Source organism: Macrotis lagotis, chromosome 4 (assembly GCF_037893015.1).
Source record: "Macrotis lagotis isolate mMagLag1 chromosome 4, bilby.v1.9.chrom.fasta, whole genome shotgun sequence".
NCBI classification, from domain to species: domain Eukaryota; kingdom Metazoa; phylum Chordata; class Mammalia; order Peramelemorphia; family Peramelidae; genus Macrotis; species Macrotis lagotis.
The window spans coordinates 256900025-256907518 of NC_133661.1; positions in this window are offsets into that span (position 1 = coordinate 256900025).

Sequence of the window (7494 nt, forward strand, 5' to 3'; positions counted from 1 at the left end):
TCTATCTCTCAGTACTTTCCCTGGCCATCATCTTTGCATTATATTCTCCTCCCTTTCCAATCTCCAAACAATGGTAAAGTAGTTCATTTCTATGCTATCTCTTCTCAAATCTCTTATCCCTTGATCTGTCACCCAATTAAGCATTGACAAAAGAAACCCTGAATTATTCCCTCCATTAAACTTCCTTCAGCCTAATTTATATTCTACTTTAGAAGCTGTAGAAAATCAAGAAATTATGTTATTTGAATTTACTGCAAAGTTAAGCTATAATCCAAGTTGGGTTTTCTTTTCAGTTAACAGTGAGGTTGAGTTTCCGGTAACTAAGTGGATGGTAGTACTCTTGACAGCAATGGGGAAGTTCTGGTCAGAGAGGCCACTGTAGGGCACATTGTTGTTTGACTCTAATATAGTGATGTCATTTTGGTCCCCTTTGACTATGAAGGATCACAACCTACCAACCAATGGAGAAGTTTTACAAAAAGACCTACTTTTTTTTACTTCATTAAATATTTCCCAATTACATGTGTTAAAATTTTTAATAATTATTTTTTTTGAATTTTGATTACCAAATTCTTTCCTCTCTTGCTTCTCTTCCTTCTTTGAGAAGGCAAGCAACTCAATATCAATTATACATGTGAAATCACACAAAACATATTTTCAGATTAGCAATGTTACAAAACAAAAAAATAAAGTTTTTAAAAGTATATTTTAGGGGGAAAAAGTATATTGAGTGGCACAGTGGATCCTGGAGTCAAGAGGACTTGAGTTCAAATCCATCCTCAGACACTTAATAGTTACTTAGCTGTGTGACCTTGGGCAAGTCACTTAACCCCATTGCCTTGCTGAATAAACAAACAATAAATGAATAAAAGTATATTTCAATCTGCATTCAACATTCATCAGTTCTTGCTCTCTAGTCTCATATTTCACCAAGTAACATTCAGATCCATTTTCCTAGAGCTCCCCCTTGTTCTCATCTCATGTATTTCATTATGTCCCCTCCACAACTTTCTCCTCTTTTACTCCAGATTGAGGGAAGAGATGTCCCTTCTCTTTGCCAAAGTCAGACTCTCTATTGTTACCCTTGCTGCCATCTCCTCCTTTCTACTCTACCAGATTTTCCTCACTATCTATTAATCCTCACTTTCTTACTTATCTTCTATCTCCCTATCTACAATTTCCTTCCTGTCTGCATACCAACACCAAATGTTCCTTATTTTCAAAAGAAGCTCTCAATTGATCCAGTCATTCCTATTATCCATCTTCCTATGTCTAGCTTCTCGGCTAAACTTCTTGAAAAAGGTACTACCATTGATACCTCCACTATCTCTCTTCTTACCTACTTTCAAACTCCCTGCAATGTGACCTTCATCCCATCATTTGACTGAAACTGCTCTCTCCAAAATGATCAATGAGCTCTTCATTGCTAAATCTAAAGGATTTTTTTCTCAATCTTTGTCCTTCTTGACCTCTGCAGCATTTAACATTTTTAAAAACTTTTATTTATCTAAGGCAATGGGGTTAAATGATTTGCTCAAGGTCACACAGCCAAACAAAATTAAGTGTCTGAGGCTGGATTTGACCTCAGGTACCCCTGACTCCAGGGACATTGTTCTATTTACTGTACCACCTAGTTGCCCCTATAGCATTTAACATTAATGATCACCTTTTCCTGGATATTCTCTCCTCTCTAGATATATTGATCTCTTTTGTTTTACTCCTTCCTACTGATAAATCTCCCCCCCCCCCCACTTCCACCCCCCTTCCACCCTCCCCCACACACAAGGCAATGGGGCTAAGTTGATGAATCTTTATCATTCTTCTTTGCTAAACCTTTATCCATGTCAGGCTTGTTAAATGTGGTTGTACCCCCAAGGCCATATCCTGGGTCCTCTTGTCTTTTCCTTTTATATTATTTCATAAACTCCCAAAAATTTAATTAATAAATTCCCAAAAATTTAATTATCAGTTCTATAGTTGAGATATCTTGTAATCATTAATATGATTCAGATCAGAAAACTCATGTTTCCCCAAAATCTATCTTTCTTTTGAATTTTCCCCCTTTACTGTCAAAGGCACTACATAGTCACCCAAGTTCTCAACCTCCATTTTATCTTTGATTCCTCATTCTTTCTACCTTATATATCCACTCAATTGACAAATCTTGTCATTTCTCCCTTTATAAGATCTTTCATGCCTTCGTTCCACTCACATGGCCATCTCTCTATCTCAGACCCTATCTACCACCTAAACTATTAGACTAATTTGTCTCCCTCCCTCAAATCTCTCTCCACCATAAACTGTCCACATAGCTGTCAAAGTAATTTTTCCAACACAGGGGGCAGAGTCAAGATAGCGACAAGAGCTGATCATATCTTAGGCTCTCTCTCATAAATCTTTGAAACTAAGGACTCTAAATTTTCGAGAGACAGAACCCACAGAGGGACCCAGTGAGACAGTTCTCCTATTCAAGGTAACCTGGAAAAGAGCAGAAAGGTTCTGCTCCCCAGGGTGGAAGGGGTGGCCCACAAGAGGGGTGGCCCACCAGAGCAAAAAAAAGTCAGCCTCCCGGAGGCAGCCCCAGGGCACTGGAAGCTGTGGCTCACACAGCAGGGGAGTTTCCTGAGCTACACCCCAGGGAGCACTGGGCACAAATTGGGGGAACAGGTGGGGACCTCTGCCAGAGTGAACACATGAAGGCCAACCCAGATGCAGGAAACAGAAGCAGGCAGAGCCAGTAAGCAGGAGCCCCCAGGGCATGAGCCCATTGAACCTAGGGAGCAGAGTGAAGAGAGAGAGAGAGAGAGAGAGAGACTAGAAAGCTCTGCCCCTGGAACAGCTCTCTGGGGCTCTGACCACATTCAGATCCTGATCGCAGTCTAGGCCCCCCCATAGAGCAGCAGCCCCCCCACCTCAGCCCCACAGCAGAGGGGGGCGCATATGGTCATTCACAGACCAGGAGAGAGGATAGAGCTTCACACACTGAGACCCTTGTGGGAGTGTCCCAAAAGATGAGGAAGTGCCCCCAAAACAGACTCAGGCTAGGAAAATGAGCAAGCAGAGAAACAAGAGGAACACCATTGAGAAATATTTTGCATATGAGCCCAAGAAGGATCAAAATACTCAGTCTGAAGATGAAGAAGCAAGCGCCTGCATCTAAAGACTCCTAGGAAAACAGAAATTGGGCTCAGGCTATGACAGAACTCAAAAAAGACTTTGAAAATCAAATGAGGGAGTTAGAAGAAAAACTGGGAAAAGAAATGAGAGAGATGCAGGAAAAACATGAAAATGAAGTCAGCAGCTTAGTCAAGGAAATTCAAAAAAATGCTGAAGAAAATAGCATGCTAAAAACCAGCTTAGGTCAATTGGATAAAAGAGTTCAAAAAATTATTGAGGAGAAGAATGCTTTAAAAAGCAAAATTGGCCAGATGGAAAAAGAGATAAGAAAACTCTCTGAGGAGAACAAATCCTTCAGACAAAGAATAGAACTCAGGGAGATTGATGAATTTATGAGAAATCAGAAATCAATACTTCAAAACCAAAATAATGAAAAATTAGAAGAAAATGTGAAACATCTCATTGAAAAAACAACTGATATGGAAAACAGATTTAGGAAAGATAATTTAAAATTTATTGGAATACCTGAAAGTCATGATCAGGAAAAGAGCCTTGACATCATTTTCAAAGAATTACTACAGGAAAATTCCCCTGATATCCTAGAAGCAGGGGGCAAGATAGAAATGAAGAGAACCCACTGATCCCCCCTGAGAAAGAGATCCCAAAAAACCAACCCCTAGGAATATTATAGCCAAGTTCCAGAACTCCCAAGTCAAAGAGAAAATATTAAAAGCAGCCAGAAGGACACAGTTCAAATATCATGGAGCTGCAGTCAGGATCACACAGGACTTAGCAGCAACTACATTGGAAGCTCATAGGGCTTGGATATAATATACCGGAAGGCAAAAGAGCTTAGAATGCAACCGAGAATCAACTACCCAGCAAAACTGAATGTCCTCTTCCAAGGAAAAAGATGAACTTTCAATGAACCAGGGGAATTTCAAATGTTCCTGTTGGAATGGCCAGAGCTGAACAGAAGGTTTGATCTTCAAATACAGGATACAGGTGGAAATATGGAGATTGGAGGAGAAGGGAAAAATATGATGGACTTAATGATGATGAACTGCATGTATTCCTGTATAGAAAAATGACACAGATAATATTCATATGAACCTTCTTAGTTAATAGAGCAGGTAGAAGAAGCTTTTATAGTTGAAGCACAGGAGAAAGCTGAATTTGAAGATAAAATATGGTGTAAAAACGGAGTCAATAGAAAAAAGGGAAGTGTAATGGGAGAAAGAAAAAGGAGAGGGGGAATAGGCCAAGAGATGTCACATAATAAGATTTTTCTTTATTACAATGACCTATTGCAGTGATATGGAAGGGGGGAAAGCAAGGGGGAATGAGGGAATCTTTGCTCTCATCAGAGGTGGCTAGGAGAGGAAACAGCATATATACTCAATGGGGTATAAACATCTGGAGTAAGAAGGAGAGGGGGAGGAGAGGGGGAAGGGGGGGATATGAGTGATGGAGGAAAGAATGGACCATGGGGGGAGAGTGGTCAGCTATAACACATTTTCTTTTTTACTTCTTGCAAGGAGCTGGGATTGGATGGGCTGTCCAGGACCATAGGGCCAGGTAGATGCTGGGCCTAAGGGGTGGTATGGGGGCTCAGGGCCTCTTGGCCCTAGGGCCAGGGATCTGTCTGCTGCACCATTCAGGTACCCTACAGCAGAGTCAGAGTGAAAGGAGAGAGAAAATAGAGTACATGGTAGTAGAGAAATATGAAAGGAGGGAGTTGCTATAAGCAATGGCAACGTTGGAAAAATATGGAAGTAACTTTTGCTACAGACTTATCATAAAGAATGTGATCCACCTGCAACAGAGTTGTTGGTGTTAGAACAAAGACTGAAGTACATTTTTTATTTGGGGAAGGGTGCAGGACAAATAGGGCGGGGTGGCCTGCCTGGGCCTGCATAGCAGGGCGATTGTTGGGTGTCTGAGGCCGGATTTGGCCCCAGGTGCTCCTGGCTCAAGGGCCAATGCTCTGTCTGTCACCCAGCCACCCCTACTATTATTACTATTTTATTTTATTTTGGGTCTTTTTTTTCTTTTTTTGGTTTTTGCAGGGCAGTAGGGTTGGGGTGGCTTGCATGTCACATAGCTGGGTGATTGTTGGGTGTATGGGGCCGGATATGGGCTCAGGTGCTCCTGGCTCCAGGGCTGGTGCTCCGTCCATTGCACCACCTGGCCATACCTACAATTATTACTATTATTTTTTTAATTTTAATTTTTTTTCTCCCCTTTACTTTATCGCTCAAGCAAGGCTATATTTTTTTGGTGGAAGGGGGTATTTTGTTTACTCTTAAACAACAATATTTTATTAATGTAGATAAAAACATTATTTGTACAAAATGAGAATAAATAAATATTAAATACAAAGTAATTTTTCCAAAGTGTAAGGATAGATGTTTGTCCTTCATTCTTGAACTCCTGTTCTCCTAACTCCAAGACCAGTGCCACCTAGCTGCCCATTTGAAGTGTAAGCCTAACTCCTCAATAAACTCCATCAACTCCCTATTGCCTCCAAGTTCTAATGCTGTAAAAGCCCTTCACAATCTAGTCCCTTCCTCCCTTTCCAGTCTTTTTATATGTGACTCACATCTAAGCCCTCTCCGGTCTAAGTATATTAGCCTATTTATCATTTCTCACAAAAGATCTTTTATCTAAGTCTTTGCGCTGACTGGTCATACCTTATGCCTGGATTGTTTTCCTTCCTCATTTCTACCTTTTTCTGGGATCCTACAAGACTCAGCTCAAATGCTATCTTTCTTCTGAAGAAGGCTTTTCTTGGTCCCTTCAACCTCTGTTAATACTGGTCCTTCCTGGTTAAAGAATAAATGAAACAAAATTATGTCTGATGAAGCAGCATACTATCCTCTTCATGAAAGAGGGATGATGCTGGATAAAATTGGATACATATTTTTGAACATGACACATATTTTGAACATTTTTGAACATGTGAATTTCTCAACAATGCCATTGAAAAGACTCTTTTTTTTCTTTTTAAGAGTGGGGACTTGGGGCAACTAGGTGGCATAGTGGATAGAGGACTGGCCCTGGAGTCAGGAGTACCTGAGTTCAAATCTGACCTCAGACACTTAATAATTAACCTAGCTGTGTGACCTTGGGTAAGTCACTTAACTTAAATTTTTTTTAAAAACTTAGTTAACACTATTCACAGGCTGATACCATCACTGATCATTGACTGGCACCAAAACTTTAACCTGCCCTATTTCCAATCTAGATAGGTTACCCTTCCTTAGGAAGCCTGATCGCCGTACAATACAACACACACACACACACACACAAACACACACAAACTCTCTCTCTCTCTCTCTCTCTCTCTCTCTCTCTCTCTCTCTCTCTCTCATTGATGCCAGACTTCTTGCTGCAAACTCAGGATCTGCTTTAGCCAGACCACAAAATAAGAACTACAGAGCTTTTTTAAGGTTCCAACTTCAGTCTCCTGAAGCAGCAGGGATTACAGGCAATATCCCACCACATTGTCACTTAATAAATATTTATCAAACTGACAAAGGGTGAAAAACAAATGGCATATCAAATGTTCCTTTGATTATATTAGGATTGAAAGCACATTATATTTTTTCTTATGTCAGATGAATCAGATCTGAATTTACCATGAATATGGTATGTATGATTCAGTATTTCAAGGGTCAATGAGTCTTTACCTCCTCAATTATTATAGTCTTTAGTCTTCTCTCACTTCAGCATAGTAGGTGGAAAGATTTGGATTTGGAAGTCCTGAACTCAAAAAACGGTTCGGATACTTATATTTCCTTAGGTAACCTGGTGAGATGGAAAGTTCTAGTGGTTCACAAACAAAAGAGCATCAGCAACAAGCTTGGTGGGAAAAAGAAGCTTCTATACTGAAGAGAACAGTCCAAGGAAAGACTGACCAAAGCTTGGTTCTTTTATTTGACAATGACCAAACAAGATAAAATGTGACTCCCTGTCAGTGGTATTGTAAAACTACTTTATGTCTTGAATGGGCTGAATTCTGTTGAATTCTGTTCTAATCCTGCTAAGTGACTTCTCTGGCTTCCTTTCAAGTCACCTAACATCTCACCTTCCATGGGAAATCTTCCCTAATTCCTCTTAATTCCAGTATTTTCTCTTTTTTAAATTATTTCCTATTTATCTTGTAATATAAGTAGCTTTAAAAATATTTGTTCATGGGGCAGCTAGGTGGTGCAGTGGATAGAGCACTGGCCCTGGAGTCAGGAGTACCTGGGTTCAAATCTGGTCTCAGACACTTAATAATTACCTAGCTGTGTGACCTTGGGCAAGCCACTTAACCCCATTTGCCTTGTAAAAAACCTAAAAAACACAAATATTTGTTCACATGTTGTTGTC